We start from the raw sequence: 21,077 nt of genomic DNA on the forward strand, positions 1-21,077 counted from the left end.
ATACTTAATATTCGCTCCCTTGGGAAAAAGCAAGTTTTGATTTCCCCGGAAAATCGATATTTTTTCTATTATTAAACCTTTAAATAACAAACCATAATACGGACTTATAAAATTCAACTTTTCTATTAAATTAAAACACCGTCTCTAAAAACAAAAACTCTTACCTTACGTAAGAAAACCCTCCAATAGATTGACATAGTTTATTAACTTTACGCTTACAAGTAAATAAAAAGAATTTCAATATCGCCTTACCCATGTTTTGAGTCAAATGCAATGCTGGAAAATTGTAAGCCTGGTTGAAGCCTCATAACACTTGTAGTTTTATTTTTCAAATAAATTTGGTAGATAATGTTGGTGGAGTCAATGTAAAAGATACGACGACCAATCCAGTCAACTGTAATATCATGAACAGAAACATTTTTCGCAAAAATTTCGTTTCTAGTCAAATCAAGATTTCCCCGTTTGATGTCTTTGTCATCAATGTAGTAAAGCACGTTTTCAACTACATCAATTTCTATGTCATTATATCTTGACGCATAGTCAGATTTTTTCTTACTGGAGCCATTAATAGAGCTGACATGAATATCTCCAGTAATAGAATCAACAGAGTATATTTTATCAAAGCTCATAATAATCAAATATGGCTTTGGATAAACATCTAAATAAATAATAAAAAAACTATAAATAACAACGATGAAAGTGGATTTAAAAAATGCAAATTTTTATAGAATTTACGATCATAATATTTTGTGAAAGACCAGAATAACTATTTTTAGAATGAATTATTAACTGTAGAAATATTACTAATCACTGAAATTAGATTGGCTGCACAACTTCTACCTATTTTTGTTGAATACTGTTTTTGGTGCTATGAACAAGAAACTATGAAAATTTGTCAAATCTAAAGATTATACCTTTGTAAAAACACATTTCTGTTTGTATTTGCATCATTTCTTTGTTGTATTGTTTTACTTTCTTGCATGCAGTTGCGTTATCGTCATTGCCATTTTTATCAACGCAAGTTTCCATCCATTCTTTCACGTTATCTTTTAGTGTCTCTAAGCTTTTCTTGCAGATTGATATGTCGTCATTACCATTTACTATTTGTACACTAATAGACAGGATTATGAGAGTCCCAAGAAACGCTTTTGTTGAGCTTGATATCATCTTTATTTTCTATTTGTTAAAAATTGGACGATTATTAATTTCTTTAAAGCTTTCGTAGTAAAACATTTACTTTTTTTATGAAATGTTTATCATCAATGTAATGAGTTCGTTTTTAACTTTGTGGGGGATGAATAAATAAAATAATGATTTCTATAATTATGTAACATTTTAATTTCCTTCTCCAAAAAGTATTTTCACGTTTGCTTTCAGATAATTTATGATGATTGGATATTATTGCAATAGATTAGACAAATTGTTCATTATAAAGGCTCATGTTTACAACAATTCATATAAGTAGAGTTCACCCGCCTAGAACGTGTTTTGAATAAATAGATGTAAGGTTTCTAAGAAACGAAAGCATAGAAAGAAATAAAACATTTTAATGTCCACTATAAGGAGATGATGCAATATATGAAATTCACCAAGAGCGGTTTAGAAAAAAATTTAAATTGTGTTGATTTCAAATTTGCTCATGTTAACTCAGTTTACCAGATAAGAGGGAGAGACGTATTGCTTAACTAAGCAAGCAAAATCAAATGCCAAATAATCTGTTGCGCAATGTTTAACAGACTCGCTGGCCTCTCTGTAACTACATGTCGTCTAGTTACAGAAATGGAGGCCGTTAAACAATACATGATATTCTGCTTTACAACATCTGTCAGTCGTATAAAGAAGTTTGACTCTCATAATTATATAAATTCTAAATTGAATGAAATTTATAAGTATTTTGACAGAACTGCTAAAGTAAAGAAAATCTAAAAAGCTAAATAGAGGAATGCAACTTTGCAGAACTAAAAAATTCTTACTTCTTCAAATATTTTGTTTTAGACAATTAAAAGGCATTTGCCATTTGTCAAAAGTGTTCTTGTAATATTGAATAATTGTAGCAAAAGACACAAGAGGCGAAAAATGTATCATTTGTTTTACATGCATTCCTTGCTTTTTAAAATGACTTCTGTATTGATGTTTGATGATGATTTGCCCCATTCAACTTGTTGAATTATGTAACTCTCTTTCTTTATTATTTCCCTCAATCCTAAAGCTTAGATTTAATGTCCAATCAAATATTCTTTATCACACATGCATTGAAGTTTTAGTTCACTATCATTCTCATCTAAAAACGCAAAACACTTTGCAAATATTCTATTATTCTTAAATGTCTATGATAGCTAAAAACATTTTTTTGTTATCTCTATTTAGAAAAAAATACTTAATGATGGTTTCTTCAAATATTTCTGATGTAGCTACTATTTTCTCTGGCGTATCATTGGAAATATGATATAATATATTTGCAGACATCCATAAATATAAATAAGTAGAACTTTATCTTTAGTTGTGATTCGTTTTTGTTTCTATCATAAGGATAAACATAAAATGATAAAAAGATATGCGAAACGGTAAATTATTTTTAAAAAATTATAGACTAGTCAAATTACCAAATGGCAGCTATGTATATATAATGATTAGCTGCGCTACTCTAAACTACAGAAAATGCTTAAAAAAACATACAAAAATGTTTCATAATGCTTTAAGTATTTTATAAGATAAAGATTGTGTTAGATTATCTGTTGGATTACGTATAAGCATGACTATGATAAATGAAATGTATGGTCTTGATAAGGAAGTTAAATCCATAAGAGCTATTATTTTTGCATTATGTGATAGGCTCTGAATTTTAGGATTTCTTTATGTTTTCTTTGCTTACCATTGAAGAGGCAATTTGGCTATGAATAAAATTTCTCTTTTGAATTCTGACGAGTTGTTTTCTATTCTTCTCAAACAGCAGTTTGGAAAAAATACAACTGAAGCACAAATTGTCTTGTCCTAAAGTGCTAGTAATATTGGCATTTTGAATTTTGACATTAACACAAGACAAGTACTTTTCTGTGGACGGGGACACAAATTTTGATGATTTTTCATCTATTTTGGGATAAAGAGCCATAATTGCGAAATTTAGTGTAAGAAAAAATATGCAACAAAAATATTGTTTCAACAATTCGAAGAAATATCATTTACATTGAAAATAACAGACCGAGTTATTTCAATTCCTTATAACTACATCCCGGGAAAAATATGTTTATGATGACGTTATTCAAATTGGTCATTTATTTCAAGTGTCTCTATAAGCTAAAAGAAAAATGTGCACTGCAGATGTTAGTTTCCGCTCATAGATAAGATACTATAAAGCCAGAAAAGGAGGATTGTCTATAAGCATCTTTTGTTCAATTTTTATAGTTCATTATAATATGTTTTACCCACTTTTTACTTAACCTAACATGAAACTTTCTAAAGTATATCAAATTCAAACAAGGCTAGTTTCTTAGGTGATTATCTTTATACATCCCATTTCACATGATTTTAATCTCTAATGTTTTTATTAAATTTAGTTTATTTCAATGTAATCATTCTCTTTCCTCTCTCAAAAATGCAGGAAAGAAGGACAAAAAAGACACATTAATGGTTGCAGACCCCCATTCCCTCTAAACATTTTCAGAGCACAATTTTTGACTTACATTTTTAATGATATACATGATATTCTGTTTACAACATCTGTCAGCCGTATAGAGAAGTTCGACTCTCATAATTAAATAAGTTCTGAATTAAATGAAATTGATGAGCATTTCGACAGAATTGCTAATGTAAAAAAGTCTAAAGAACTAAATAGAGGAATTCAACTTTGAAGTATCAAAAAGTTTTAATTCTTCAAAAATTTTGTTACAGACAATTAAAAGGCGTTTTCCATCTGTTAAAAATATTCTTGCAATATTGAATAATTGTAGCAGAAGAAACAAGAGACGAAAAATGTATAATTTATTTTGCATGCATTCCTTGCTTTTTAAAATGACTTCTGTATTGAAGTTTGATGACGATTTGCCCCATTTCAATTTGTTGAATTGTGTACCTCTTGTTCTTTATCATTTCCCTCAATCATAAATCTTAGTTTTGATGTCCAATCAAATATTCTTTATCACACATGCCTTCAAATTTTAGTTTACTATCATTTTCATGTAAAAACGCAAAACACTTTGCAAATATTCTAATATTCTTAAATGTCTATGATAGTTGGAAATTATTTTTTTGTTTTCTGTATTCAGAACAAAAATACTTAATGATGGTTGTTTAAGTATTTTTGATGTAGCTACTATTTTCTCTGGCGTATCAATGGAAATATGATATAATACATTTCCAGACATTCATAAATATCAATTAGTAGAACTTTATCATTGGATGTGATCAATCAATTCGTTTTTGTTTTCATCATAAGGATAAATATAAAATGATAAAAAGATTTGCGAAAGAGTAAAAGTTCTTTTAGGAATTTTAAATTAGTCAAATTACCAAATGGCAACCATGTATACATGATGCATGGCTGCGCTACTCTTAACTACAGAAAATGTTCAAAAAAAACAAACATATAAAAATGTTTCATAATGCTTTAAGTATTTTAAAAGATAAAGATTGTATTAGATTATCTGTTGAATTACGTATAAACATGACTATGATAAATGAAATGTATGGTCTTGATAAGGAAGTTTAATCCATATGAGCTATTGTTCTTAAATTATGTGATAGGCTCTGAATTTTAGGTTTTCTTTATGTTTTCATTACTTACCATTGAAGAGGCAATTTGGCTATCAATGAAATTTCTCTTTTGAATTCTGACGAATTGTTTTCTATTCTTCTCAAACAGCAGCTTAGAAAAAAAATAACTGAAATAGAAACTGTCTTGTTCTAAAGTGCTAGTAATATTGGCTTTATGAATATTAATATCAACACAAGACAAGTACTTTTCTGTGGACGGTGACACAAATTTTGATGATTTTTAATTATATTTTGGATAAAGAGCCATAATTGCAGAAATTTAGTGTCAGAAAAAATAAGCAACAAAAATATTGTTTCAACAATTCGAAGAAATACCATTTACATTAAAAATAACAGACCAAATTATTTTATTTCCTTATAACAACACCCCAGGAAAAAAATGTTTATTTTGACGTTATTCAAATTTGTCAACTATTTCAAGTGTCTCTATAAACTAAAAGAAAAATGTGCACTGCAGATGTTAGTTTCCGCTCATAGATAAGATACTATAAAGCCAGAAAAGGAGGATTGTCTATAAGCATCTTTTGTTCAATTTTATAGTTCATTATAATATGTTTTACCCTTTTTTACTTAACCTAACATGAAACTTTCAAAAGTATATCAAATTCAAACAACGCTAGTTTCTTAGGTGATTATCTTTATACATGAACTATATACGTGACAGGGACACAAATTTTGATGACTTTTAACTATATTTCACATAAAGAGCCATAATTGCAGAAATTTAGTGTAAGAAAAAATATCCAACAAAAATATTGTTTCAACAATTCGAAGAAATACCATTTACATTGAAAATAACAGACCAAATTATTTTAATTCTTATAACAACACCCCGGGAAAAATATGTTTATTTTGACGTTATTCAAATTGGTGAACTATTTCAAGTGTCTCTATAAACTAAAAGAAAAATGTGCACTGCAGATGTTAATTTTCGATCATAGATAAAATACTATAAAGCAAAAAAGAAGTATTGTCTATAAGCAACTTTTGTTTAATTTTATAGCTCATTATAATATGATTTACCCCCATTTTACTTAACCTAACATAAAACTTTTTAAAGTACATCATATTCAAACAAAGTTAATTTCTTAGGTAATTATCTCTATACGTCACATTTCACATGATTTTAATTTCTAATGTTATTAACAAATTTAGTTCATTTCAACGTATTACTTCCCTTTCCTCTCTCAAGATGCGGAAAATAAGGTGAAAAAAATATAATTAATGGTTGCGACCCCCCCCCCTAGACATTTTCAGAGAAGATTTAGAACTTACATTTTCATAAGTTACAATCCTCATACAGGTAAGTGTTTTTTCGTTTTCACCGAATGTATAAAAGCAAAGTTTCTGCACATACTTTTTTATTTTTTCTATCATAAATTTTGGCGTACTACGTATGTTTGTGTCTTATTAACATAATGTCAAATATAAGTTGTTTGGGCCCATTACTTGTACAATATGTATAAATGTACATCATTAGACTATACTTTTGAACAATTTTTCTGAAAATAATAATGATTTTTCTACAATTCGTTTGTAAAAATATTACATTGTCATTGAATGCAAAAACGTTCTCTCAAATATATTCAGTTTCTACAAGAAAAAACGCTTTCTGAATAAAAATCTGCAAAGAAATGTTTGTTTTGTTACGTTGCTTTTAAATCGGATTGTGTGACAGGGAATATTTAATACTGGTTGCAAAAAAATATAAACACCTCCTAAAAAAATTCTTTTTAATGTTTAAATTATTCTACAGCTTAAATCCATTGACGTAATTATATTGGCATGCTTTAAATTTGCATTGTAATTCTCACGAAGACACGCATATAATATTACAGTTAAGTTGTTCATACTCTTCTTTGAGTCACGCAACGTCAACAAGAGTTGTGAATTTTTAGGTTTGAGAAGCCAGTTAGAGAAGTCATAGGACGTAGATGTGGCTCTAACACGCCTTTTTAGAGATTGTACTTTATTCATCATGTTTCTAATAAATTTTGCTTCGTCAGGTAGCAATGAACCCAATTTATTCATCTTTTATGCTTTAACATCGATCCAAAAATACTTTAGAAAGTTCTCTATGCTTGATGCTTTCTAATATTTTTCTTGCATTTACGCAGCATAATAGAAACGCTTTACCTGCTGCTTTAATATTTAAATTTTAAGAATTGTTTGTGTGGGAGAATAAATTAGTTTTTTCTTCTTGCAGCTGAAAAGCTGTTTTGTAAATTTCCAATTGACTATATTTACATTGTATGGATCTCTGCAAAGTAAGAAATTTCATTATAATTTTGTTATTGCTCAAACGAATAGTTTTAATGTATTACAGAGTTAAACTTTCACTAGTTGACAGAGGTCATTTTAATAAAATATGTTGTCATGTAGCAATGTAAACTATTTGTTACAAAGAATTCGTTGCTAATGGCCTTTTCTGTGGACATTGAAATGTCAATCGATCCATTGACTTTTCTTCAAACCATGCAATCACAGATCTGATGCAGAAACATAACTGAACAACAAACACACTAAGAAATCTATTTGAAAAATAAGGCCAAAACTCCTTTGTTAAAGATTGACTGTTTTTTTGGTTTCGCGTTCATACTTTGCCAGCAAAGTAAGAGATACTTCAAAGAGTGACTTTCTACAAAAACCAACCTATGCAACTATCTTTATCGAGCAGCTATGAACATGCCAACAAGCAGACTAATCAAAGTGCTTGTTCAACACGACAATATCATAGAGCATGACAAGTCATTTAAAAACAGGTGGATTTAATTATATACTTTGTACTTCATGTCACAAGGTGGTTTATAAAGCTACTATCGAAAAAATGCTTCCGCCAATACCTTTATGAAGATTTGAAAAATGCATTACCACCGACTTTCTCTTCTACTTCCCGAAACAGCTTGAGACAACAAATAAATTTGATATTCTACGGAATATCTTATCTTGTATTCAATATAGATTCACTGGAGAATGTTATCGACAAACTTTAAATAATTTATGGCTCGGAAAGGAAAATTTAAAAATGTCCTAGTATACGACATAGCAAGCTTTCCTAGCTTTAACAGATCTTTAAGCCAGCTATTATTCCATCCATTAACTGAGTGTGACACAGTGTCTTATTTTGGAGGGTGCGACAAAAAAAAACTGCATTGGATGCCTGGAAATTAATTCATCCCCAACGGATTATGGAACCAAACAATTACATCGTCAGAAGAAAACATCACAAAGCAATCTATGGACGTTATTGAGAGGTGTGTGTTGCTTTTGTTTCATCAAAAGAAAAGGAAACTGATACAAACTGATTAAATATGCATGCAAAGAAAAAATCAATGCAGGTACTTTAAAGGCAATCTGTATTTAAACTGTGCTTTGTAATATGACTTTTATCCATTGCATTTTTACGACAGCTGTACGACCAATTTCGTATGAAAAATCAGTTTCCTCGTATTTACAATTTATTGATTTGAACTTCATTGAACTGATTAGCAAATAGCTCATGTTAAATCGATGCAGACAAATGAACCAGTAAAATTGTCTGAATTTTCTGTTTCAAGAGCATGATACACCATTCAAGTCAAAAAGCTAGATGTCAACAAAGTACAATATTTCTGACAATAAAATGCAGGAATTGACCAAGTGACCATTTTACACAAACTGTTATCGGGGGATAATTTTGCGAGTTTTTATTGAATTCACTCAAATACATGCTTAAAATAATCGCTGTATGTTCCTTTTTCAAATAAACTTTGATTGGATAAATTTCGATACAATACAATGGCAAGAACTGCGAAAAACCTCATTTTTGTAATACAATCTACATATCTTTTGCCCTGTTGACGCCTCCATATTGGATAATCATGATGGCCCAACGCGCACACATATAATATGTACGTACCTATGACTATTACATCTATGGTAAAAATAGATATTTTAATATGGCGCAAAGCTCAAATTTAAACACGGTAAACAATTACAGACTTGCATTGTCATGTTATATCCCAAGCTAAGCAAAGAAGATAAAAAATTGAATATGCCTTGTATATTTTAACTAGTCTGAGGCAACGTATTTTAAAAATCTCTGTTGTAAAAGCACTTCTACTTTGTTTTGAAAATATGCAGCAACCCTTATTCAACGTTGATTGTTATTCTTTCAATAATATTATACGACGCCTTTCCTTTATCGCGTTCCAGACTTAGTTGTGAGCAAAACGCGAGCGCCAAATTGTATTCGAAAAAATGCAAAATTCAACGTTTGAAACAGGCTTTATTATGCGATGCCCGATGTTACTAAAAGACAAAATACTATTAACAAGTCTTCAATTTACCTATTGATGATATTCTAATTGAAGAGTCATGCACAATCCTTAATTAACATAATCATAATCACTATACATAAATTTAAAAGTTGCTTTTTATCGAGGAGATAAAGTAAATTTAACTGAATGAAAATGAGCTATTATTTTGAAAAATTTACGATAATCGTAAAACAGAGGGAAATGAGAGCAAAGATGAGCCTAACGTCCATGGTCCTAGCTTTATACTGTACAATCACTAACGTTTTACTTGTATTGTCCTACCTCTATGGTCCTAGCTTTATACTGTTCGATCACTAATGTTTTACTTCTATTGTCCTAATACCTCCACCGTCTTTATACCGGCTGGTCTTTAATGTAATATTTCTACTCTCATCTGTCGAAAATCATTTGACTAAGAAACACACAACTTGAATAAAAATTTTGATATATTCATAAATATAACATATAATAATTGAAAACCATATTTAGGTTTGATACAGTATGAAAAAGGCGTATACAGTCGAGAAACTTAGACACTTCTCAAAAGCCAAGACCTCTTGTCTTTGAAGACACATTTACGACCTTTCCTTAGCGGAGGTGAATACCAAAACAACCTTCACTAACAACATTATAAACTGTTGTAAGCGCATGACTTGATCTATTTTCAGTCAAATTAGTAATTATCCCGACTAATTGACATATTATGGTATATAAATAGATGTTGTTTTTTAATGCATGTAAATTCTTTCGCCTCCTTCATTTTTTTCATGAACCACTATAGTTTCTTCTCCAAGTTTGCGCATTTATGTTCCTCAAAGAAAATTTTTTCATGTCATGTAAACTTTAAGCATTGTGTCCATACAATGACAATATACATAGTGAATTTGCTGTTTGATAAAGTCTATGGACTCAAACGTTTCACTGTACAGATGTTAGACTTTTCAGTCGTTATCAAGCATATAATCATATTTCAAAACATTGTTAAAACAATCATATTTAAACTTTTTTTATGATTTTGTAATAATCCAACAGCATCTCATAAGCGGACACCTCCGACAAAAACACACCAAGTCATGGTCTAAAGGCTGTCTTTTTACTGTAAGTTTGATTGCATTCATTGAATTTAAAAATGCTTTTGAAAAACGTCTATGCCTGTATAGAGTAAAGAATGTTCTGAATTTTCTTCCTTGATGTTTCCCATCGTTACAAACATTTGCTGGCACGGATGAAACTATCAAACACAACAGTGGTCATTTTACGGGCTTGATTAACACTATCGTACCTACATCACTAAATTAAATATTCAATTTTATTACATGTTATTTTGCTGTGACATGATTTCTTTTGCACGAAATTTGCATGGAAAATTTTGCATGATTTCTTTTGCATGGAAAATTTTGCTCAATGTTGTTGTTACAACACACAATACACAGTTGAAAGCTCGTTTTAAAGAGTACCTACCTCGATTAAGCATGTCTCCCGAATATGTGTCGCATCTAAAGTTACAAATATTTGAAGAGCGCCGCACTTTCTTATACCCGTAAATATGGTAATTGAGTTGGTTGATTGAGCTCAGATCAATTTTTATGGTAAAATACAAACTTAACTGCAAATGAATCACTCTATGTATTGTTGGTATTATCTAACTGTGAGTGAAAAGTGATGACGATAAAAGTTCTTTGATTTGTGCTTTAAATATTTTTAATAAAAATTATAAATATTTTAAGTAAAATAATATTGATAGTAGATGAAATGTAAACACCTAACTAAAGATAAACTTAATGACAGTGAAGTTATAAATAGCTCACCTGTGTATTATGTATATAAATTGCAGTAAAAGCTGGATTCATTATCCATCAATTTGCACTCAAGCTAGTCAAACCATTTGTCTTTATAGGCACGTGAGCAGGTGATAATAGCACGTGAGAACACGATGCAAGAATGTAAGTATTTAGTGCACAAACAAATGAAACGTAATTTAAGGGAGAGCGTACGGATAATAATGAAAGTTCTTGACAAATATTAAGTCTTGACTAAACATTGCGCACAAGAAGAAAGTTTCACTAAAGAAAATTGGTAAAGAAATGGATAATTTTATTATCTTATTTACATTTTTTACCTTTACAAAAAGGAAACCTCCGTGGGACTTCACTAAAGATATTTTTATAAAGGTTTTATAAATGTTCCAAATATTTTTATGTACGGTGAGTATTATTTGAATTCCACTCACATGTACGCATTACGTATTTAAAACTTGATGAACATATGCTTGATGGTAAATGTTTTCACACGTCTAATTCTCGGTAACGTGACAAAGGTTGTTAGACATTTAACTCATCATTTTCTTCAGGCAAATTTCTGCCTCTTTCATATCCAGTTTCCTGGATCGGTAAGAATACCAACTACAAAAAAGTAACAAAATTTAGTTGTGTTTTATAACTGTTTCCAATGTGTTAAAATCTGCTAGGATAACCCTACCATACTATCAAGAAGCTAAAATTTACAGATCATATATTCCTGCTGTAAAAACTTGAGATACCATAGAGTATGTCAGGTAACTTTATCTAGTAAAACCAAGATTTTGTTGCAGGTAAACGAAAATCCATTATTATACGTTATGTTTGAATGAAGATTCGTTGGGATTATTAGGATATACGCCTTTTCTGAAAACATTTCTTGCACATATTTTTTCGTTATAAAATGTAATTACTGACTTTGGGATAGCCAAACTGCTTGCAGCCTGAATTCCTTTACTTAGTAACGGTTTAATCAGTCCGCTGAAATTTCAGCTTAATTGTGTACGGTGAAAGATGCTATTTTATTTTACTTGAGTTAATAACATGACCGAAAATTATTTATAGTAACTATTCGATTAATTTTGCTAATAACGACAGTTACAATTTCGACTATTTCTTTTTCAATAGTTTTTATACTTCATGCCTTCGTGCCATTGGAATTAGTAGGGACAGTAACTTGTTGAGAGAACGCTCAGGAGATGCTTAACGACTCGCTCTTGCCTTACAGTTCTATAACGTTTTATTTTGATTTATCCAAAAGATAATCGCAAATCTTTTCAGCCAGGAAGGAATCCTGTTATTCCATGACCAAAGTAATTGTGACTTTGGTTCATTGTTTAGCTATGTCATTAATAAACGGTATTGCTTGAAAAATAAGAGACTTTCCAAACGAAATCAGCACTTTTAAAGAGACGTCTTGGCGAGAAAACATGCCTTAGCGCCTCAATTTATTCGGAATAAAAATTCCTTATTGCGCTAAGCCGAATCCCAGCAACAATCTGGAACAAAATCACAGTAAAGAAATCCATATTCAGTTTTTACCACAAAACCAAAATAGCTAGGAAATTACAGAAAGCAATTTAAAAAAAACGTTAATGTTTGAGCCAATCGGATAAAAATGTCAAACATACAGCATTTTCTACATAACCTTTCAAAATTTTCACGACACATTTTACGAAACGCATCTTCGATTAGAATTAGGTTTTTAGTGTATTTCTTTGACATGATTTCCCATCACTAGGATTTTTCCTCATAGCCTATAAAATTTTATAAAATTTAGCTCGCAGAAAAGCGATTACCTGCTTTCAGTATATATGAAGGATTATAGGAAAATCTATCCATGATATGAACGGAAAAAAAATTCGCAAATTTTGGACAGTTTTAAATTTTCTCCGTAAATACTACTTGTGTTTGTATTCAGGTGATAATACGTAATGATACGTCCTTGGGTAAATTTATTCTTAACGTCTTCATTAATGTATCTACACTCATGTCGAGATCGGGGAAACACAGTGTGTTGCTTCTGGGCGTGCCAAGCTCACCCGTATTTGGTAAAGAAGGCGATAATTCCAAGCCTGTCAGTTATTTAATTAGGGTGAAGAGTGCAGAAAATGCCAAAGAACTTCTCACGAAACTCAAGACATTGTAAACGTATGCTGATTACGGGAATATGTAGTTGATAATGTCATCAAGTTCAGTAGAGAATTACTTGACAGAGTCGTGGTGATGATTTTATCGATTCTTAATGGAGGGATGATTAGTAAAAAAAGATTTGTAGCTATCTGGTGGATGCTTGGGGAAATTTTGTAGAATATTAAAGGTTTTTAAAAGAGTGAAAATGTTTTATTGTAGGACTAAATAGCAACATCTCAAAAATGACACCCTGAGTTGAACTAACAGAGCTTACAAAATTTGGACAATCACGAATATGGAACTTTTGCTCACTTACATACTTCATATATATATTGCTGAACTCTTGCAAAGCTTTTGTAGCTCTGTTTAACATACCTTTATTAAAACATATGGTAAATATCCATGCTTTCACACTTTGCTAGTGGATTTATTTTGTGGCAGTTGTTGTTTGAGGCTAAACTCGCGTTACTTCCGATAAGTTTATTTATAACATTCAATGAAAACTTCTACATTGCAAGAAACTACAAAAACTACAAGTAAGCACATGCTGATACAGGTATTTTACATAAAACCCGCTACATGGTTGGTTGATAATAATCTATCATGAGATTAAGTTCACAATGATAGGGTGACATTATTACACAATTTACTACACTTTCCTTATTTCATTATAAAGACGTGGCTTGGCAAACACCTTACATTACACTTATACATATGGCAGTGTCATTTTGGCTACATAGAAAATGTTGAAAATGATCTAATTTAACTTTACTTGTTGTCTTTGTAAATATATTTACTAAGTTATCTTCGTTGGCAACTAATTAAGTTCATTGTTCCACGCTACCTGCACTTTGTTTCAAATGAATGGTTTTTAATTTCTATGTGTTTAGACGTTCTTTTTTTTAAAAGCTGGGTTCTTTGCTGATATTATTCCTCCTTGGTGGTGTGCTTTGATTTTTGCGCCTATGTTCTTTTCCACTATGCTTAAATCACTGCACCCAAGCTAAAGTTGTACACTCTGTTTTACATGCAGAACGTAAAACAATTTCCTATTCTTTGAGGATATCAGTGATCCTTCTTCTGACATTGGAAAACCATTTCTATCACTTCTCAATTTAAATGTTTACTTGTTATCTTCTTGTAAAATATTTCGTAAGTTGTCTTTGCCTGCAGAATAACTTAAGCTTATTAAGCCGCGCTGTATTTCGCTTCTATTGAAATGGTATTTGATCTCCATGTGTGTTTAGACCTTTTTGTGAAAAGTTGCGTCCTTTAAATTGTTAATTTCATCGGTCCCTGGTTATTTTCATTGATTTTTGCGCTTCTGTTTTTATCCACTATGCATAAATTGCAACATAATTGTTATATAAAATTTACCCTCTGCTTCACAAATAGAAAGTAAAACCATTTAAATCTTTCAACAAGGCTCCATCTACAAACATAAAGTATACGTAAGGGTGTGCGAGTGATTGCCTTAATATTTTCCCGGTGAAGTAAATTATTTAATGTTTCATTCCAGTTTCTGCTGCTTCGTTTGAGACCATACAATGGCTTACACTGTATTTCATTTGTAAACGAACTTTTATCCGTTCTTGGTCCTATTATTTAAATAACCCTTAACTTGCTCAAAATAAACATCCTTGTCAACTGAATATGCCGACCACAGTATAGATATCTTGAAAGAAGGTCAACTCATGTCGAAACCTTTGATGTTCGTGCCCCCTCACTTTTCTGAAGCAATTTCTAAGAAGATACGCCTTCCAGAAAGATACTTCCGCTAGATCGCAATAGAAACTATAGATGTTTTTACAAATATATTGCTTTACACTACAAAAGCTTGGAACCTTATCTTATTGGAAAGATGATAACTCTTTGTAAAAATTGATAACTCATGGTAATCACCAAGACTAATTCGGTTGATCCGCCTCTGAATAAGAATTTGCTACGTTATTTAATCTATAACATTAATCAACTAAGCGCTTTCTGGTGTTAGCAGTTATGCTATGCTGGCTGGCTTATTTTCGACTTGAGATGGGTACCTTCCTGCATTCTCAACTTAATCGTAAAAATTTCACTCCAATTTTTTAGTTTCTTGCTCTGAATTGAAGCAGGTTTATAGTACAAAGTGATGGGCATATTTCATTATCCGTTTTACTTTTGTCAATCACAAATTTATCGACTCCATCAAAAGTTTTACCTTACTCGCTCTATTTTCGAGGTTTCACAGTGATATACTAGGTAAGCTGGACTCCTCTTATCATATGTCACAAAAATGCCTCTTTTACCTCCTGTCTCGAGCTTCCTGGGATTCAGTACCTATAAGAAAAAACCCACTGAACCGAACCATGCATTTTACTAAGATTAGACTTGAATCTCGTTAGATCCTCACCTGCAATTAATTCAAATCTATTATTGCTACATCTGTTTGCAATATATGCAGATGCCATTACTGCATAAGTTTACAAGAACTAAAAAATTGGTAAATTTGATTCTACTGGTAACCATCTGGCCATATTGAATAAATTCAACAAGTCTCGCTCTTCCGTCCCATTTTGGTAAGGCGAATAACTCTCAATGAACAATGTCTCCTGCTTCATTAGACTATTATTTAAAAGAAATTTGAACTCATATCCTGCAAAATCTCCTAAATTATCACTTTTGATAAATTTTAGTTTTCCTTTGGTTGCAATTTCAGCAAAAAATTCAATAAGCATCTCTTGACATTATATATTCAAAGAAAAGAATATTTAGCTACATAAAACCACGGTTGTTAATTATCTCATTTCACAACTAAATCTGGGCTAGAACTCGAAATGTCAAAACAAAACCGCAATGAAATGAAAACATTGACACAATACAATAATTACGAAATAATCCGACAGGACCTTCACAAATCAGCTCAAAAAAATTAAACAAACTCATTTTAATACATTAGGCTCACTTGATTTTTTCCTATTTAATCTTGATGATCAGTAATCAATAGAGGTTTAGAAAGGCATTAAAATTGAAGAAATCTTTTCTTAATGTTAAGACATATAAAAATGTAGATCCAGGTGCCAAATGATGCGTAAATATTTTCAAATAATACCTGTCTCAGTAACTTGTTGCACAAAGATCAAAATGATTTGATTTCATGGAACATTCCACAAAAACAAAAAAAAATTTTCTGTAATGTTTTTCAGGGTAAATTACACACAATAAAAGATCTCTTTATTGCAAATCCTTCGTATTACGTTGAAACAGGATTGAAACATTTGACATTTTAGTGCTTTTATCTCAGGTAACTTAAATATTAGGGTATGGTACTTTGAAAAATGAGGTAGTGAATACTCGATTACAAAAACATGTATTTATTGTTTTTCTTGAAAGTTTTTAAGATCCCATTTTGAACTTCTACGAATTTTTCATCATCAACAAAACCTGACAAAAAGAGGCAAACATAATTTTAAGTGCTCTTCCTCAATGTAATTTAATCTAGAAGATTCTTTTTGATCAAGATGTAAACACAACAAAGCATGCACATGTAGTGTCAATAACTGCTTCCCTCTTAGAATATTATGTAACTCATGGACTGGAAACTATGCATAATTTGTCAAAAAGACACATCAGAACGTCTACAATGTCCATCAAATTCAAAAAGAAAGGATGCAGGAGTTGGGTACTCCTCATTTGCGAAAAATCTGCAAGAATTTATTAAAATTGATATGTTACCGGTGAATTTAGACGTAAAGGGTCTCGGTAGAGGTAATGGAATAGAAGAAACGCTGAAAGAACGCCAAGCATCATGGCATAAGTCATGTAGGGATCTTTTCAACAATACAAAATTGCAACGTGCCCTGAAAAGAAGTTTAAGTGCGGAGAAGACAGACGAAGAACAAACATATGAAATCGAAAAAGGAAGTCCAGTTAAAGCCAGAAGAGCAAGCTTCCCTGAAGTTTCAAAGAACGAGTGCATTTTCTGTGATAAACCAGACAACTCTTCAAACCTTCGTGCAGCTTCAACGCTTGAGATAGACGGCAAGGTTAGGGAATGTACTGTTTTGCTAAACGACAGACAACTTATAGCAAAAGTATCGAATCGTGATATGGTATCAATGGAGGCAAAGTACCATCCTAAATGTCTTATTTCTCTCTATAATCGAGCAAGGGCAATGAAGGCTGAGACGTCAACAAACGCTGAACGTTCAGGACCAAGTCTTGATGGGCTAGCATTTTCTGAACTTACTGCTTATATTGAAGAACGACTAGAATCAGATTGTTTAGTTTTGCTTAAGATGACGGAGCTGACAACATATTTTAAAATGAAGTTGAAGGCATTAGGAGTTGAAAGTGGATCAATTAATACTACCAGACTTAAGGACTTATCTTGACTGTTTTTCCCAATCTTACTGATCAAAGTCAAGGAAGAGACACCATACTTGTATTGAAACATGAATTTGGAAACGCTCGTAAAAGGACAAAGGAAGAAGATTCGGAAGCATGGCATTTAGCAAGAATGGCTATGATTATAAGAAGAGATATATTTCAAAAACAAAGAACTCATTCAACGGAAAATTCTCCAAAGATTGTCAAAAGGATTCTGTTCTAGCATCATTAAAAGTTGTTATAGATATGATACTTAAAGGGGCCATTGTAAGCAAACAACCGGCAGAAAGAGATCCAAATCAAGCTTGCTTAACCATCTATCAACTTATTGTCTTCAATTGCACATCACGTGAGCGTGAAGCGTCAAGACCTCATCACACTAGAGAAAAAGAATGTCCGGTACCAATATACACGTCCATCAAAACTCATGGAGCTACGAGAGATAAATCACTTATCGACGCTTTTTTCAAGTTGGGATTGTGCATCTCGTACGATCGGCTTTTATCTGTTTCTTCCGACATTGCTAATAAAGTAATAGCAAGGTACAAGAGTCATGACGTTGTTTGTCCGTCGAAGTTACGGAAAGGATTGTTTACAACTGCAGCAGTTGACAACATAGATCATAATCCCAGCTCCACAAGTGCACAAGACTCTTTCCACGGTACAGCAATTTCGCTCGTGCAGCATCCAACAGTTCTAGAAAATGGTGAGAGTAGAGAAGTAGACTTATTTGATTCGTCTATTTCTAGTTCCAAAAAAATTTCACAGCTTCCACCATCATTTTGTAATGTCCCACCAGTGACTCTAACATGTGGCAAACTTTATGCCCCTCCACTTCATACCGTTATGCAAACTGTATCTACCACCGTCAACCAAAGGCAAGATCTAGAGGAAGACTGGCTTGAACATGTGCGACATCTCGTTCAAAAGGAAGACCTGAGTAAGGACGACACTTTTTCATGGGCAGCATATCGAGCGTCAAAAACGTCGTCAACCTCTTACGAACCGGCAATCATTGCACTTCTCCCAATGTTTCGGGAGAATGCGCATTCATTTGCAATGATATTACATTCAATGAATGTTGTTCAATCAGCTGTTCGTCATGTCAACTACTCTCAAACTCCAGTTATCGCCGTAGACCAGCCCTATTTGCTTTAGCCAAGCAAATTCAATGGACTCTTGCAAACAGTCATGGAGAAGATAAATTTGTGGTAATGTTTGGTGGCTGACACATTGAGATGACGGCTTTTAAAGTTCTAGGAAAATGGCTTGATGGGAGTGGCTGGACCGAAACTTTTACTAACGCATGTATAGCTAACCAAGGTGTTGTACAGTCATTCATCGCTTGCAATCATGTGGCAAGAACAAGACGCGCACATCAAGTTACAGCAGCCAGTCTTTACTACCTACAACAAGATGCCTATGAGGAGTATGTCATGAAAGTTGACAATGGAGAAGCTAAAGAATTCCACATTTGGAAAGAAGATATGTCAAAGGATTATCCACAGTTTCTGTATTGGACCATAGTTTTGGAACTAGAATTACTCTGTTTACAACTAGTGCGATAATTTAGAGAAGCTAATTTCTCCTTATACTTCCAGTCAATTAAGCAACTTGTCCCGTGGATGTTTGCTTTGGACAATGTTAATTATGCAAGATGGCTTTCTGTCCATATCTGTGATATGTCGGAGCTTCCATTCAAACATCCTGACGTCTTTAACCAGTTCTCCAAGGGCTCGTTTGTGGTGCATAAAACGAAGAAACAGTTTTCAGCTATAGCATTAGATCATGCTCGCGAGCAAGTTAATGCAGTGGTATAGAGAGAAGGTGGTTCTGTGGGACTAACCGAAAACCTTTCAGCTTTAAGGAGATGGATGATTGCAGGTCCAGAAATTGCACGAATAATTAGGGAATTTGAGATGAGTACACATGTAGACAATCAGCTACACCGTAGCAAACTCCATCCATTCAAAGAGAATTTTATAAAGATGTCTCAAATGTTGTCTCCAATTTTCAAGCGATGGGGAATCCTTTTGTAGAAGAGAGCGAAGACCTATTTGCCATCCACACAAATGACGTGATGAACAGTTCCGTTGTTGACACGTTGAAGAATGTTGTAACCCTTGGAGAAGAACAATATCAAGCATTTGTTAGAGAAAGATTTGCTGAGAAGCATGAGTATTACTGAAACGTTGAAAAAAAATAATCTGCCAACTTTTAAAACAGGAATAAAAAGAGTTTCGTCAAAAGATAAAGTAAATATACAAACTCTGAAACTAGACTGTGCTTTATTTTCAAGATTGTATATAGCCATTCAAAATCGAAGTGGTGATCTCGATGATTTCTTTAAATATGAGAACCAACCATGGCCACCATCTCTCTCACAAGCAGGAAGTTTTCGTACTGGTAATAAAGCAGACTTGACAAAGTATATCGAGCCGACTACCAAAGTTCGGTCACCAACTCCCGATGTTATTATTTTGGACGGGGCTGTTGTTGTTCAAATGATTTCACCTGGAACTTGGGAAACGTTCGAAGAGTACGCTCAGTTTGTTTTCATTCCTTATGTGTTAAAGCAATTTCAATCAGCTAAAAGAATTGATTTAGTGTGGGATGTATACAAAGAGGATTCGCTGAAAAAAAACGCACGGGAGAAGAGAGGCTTTGGTCAACGCCGCAAGGTTTCATCGACAACACGTATCCCTACTGACTGGAAGGGCTTCCTGCGCGTAGATGCCAACAAAATGGATCTTTTCAATTTCTTAGCGCAGAAAGTTATTTCCTACCAGATTCCAGAAGGAAGAGAAATTTACAGTACATTTGAAGAAAAGGTCTTGTGCTTCCCTAAAAGAACCGAAGTATCAATGTTGGAACCATGTAATCATGAAGAGGCTGACACACGATTGATGGTGCACGTGTTAGATGCAAGTGACTGCGGCCACCAGAGGATTGTTGTAAGAACAAATGATACTGACGTATTGATACTAACCATTTCAATTGTGAAAACTATCAAAGCAGAAGAATTATGGATTCTTTATGGCACAGGAAAGCACTCACGTTATATTCCCGCGCATACAATTGCATCGACTATCGGACCTGACAAAGCATCTGTTCTACCGTTGTTTCACGCTTTTACGGGGTGTGATACTGTTTCCTTTTTTGGAGGTCGAGGAAAGAAAACTGCATGGAATGTATGGAATGTATTTCCAGAGCTAACATTAGCGTTGCAAGAGCTAAATTTGTTGCCAGAAAGGATTGATTGTTCGTCCTTGCAGGTAATTCAGAAACCGCCAAAGGCATGTATTATCTATCAAATAAGGTCCCTATTATGATTCATATAATGTTTTGCAGGTGATTGAGCGATATGTGGTCCTCTTATACGATCGTACAGGTAATCTCACCAGAGTCAATGAAGCTAGACAAGAGTTGTTTGCCAAAAAGTCCAGAACACTGGATAACATTCCACCAACCCAAGAAGCGTTGCTTCAGCACACCAAGCGTGCATTGTTGCAAGGTGGATTTTTCTGGGGGCAGTGCTGCTTGAAAGAGCAGGTTATACCAACTACGTCAGGTTGGGGCTGGTACCGTGATGAAAATTCTTGGTTACTAAAGTGGACAAATCTCCCTCAAGTTAAAGATGCCTGTTATGAACTTATTCGTTGCGGATGCAAAATTTCATGTTCTAGTCGTTGTAAATGCGTCAAAGCACACTTAG

General features: G+C 32.8%; 1 long non-coding RNA gene across 1 annotated transcript; it reads left to right on the plus strand.

Moving 5' to 3' along the window:
- Window positions 1-1,010: 1,010 nt before the first annotated feature.
- LOC124454448 lies at window positions 1,011-13,806 on the plus strand. Its single transcript, XR_006951455.1, has 3 exons — window positions 1,011-1,021; window positions 11,613-11,617; window positions 13,606-13,806. It is a non-coding gene; the product is annotated as an uncharacterized LOC124454448 (long non-coding RNA).
- The last annotated feature ends 7,271 nt before the right edge of the window (window positions 13,807-21,077 follow it).

Source organism: Xenia sp. Carnegie-2017, unplaced genomic scaffold, assembly GCF_021976095.1.
Source record: "Xenia sp. Carnegie-2017 unplaced genomic scaffold, XeniaSp_v1 HiC_scaffold_3, whole genome shotgun sequence".
Classification (NCBI taxonomy): Eukaryota; Metazoa; Cnidaria; class Anthozoa; order Malacalcyonacea; family Xeniidae; genus Xenia; species Xenia sp. Carnegie-2017.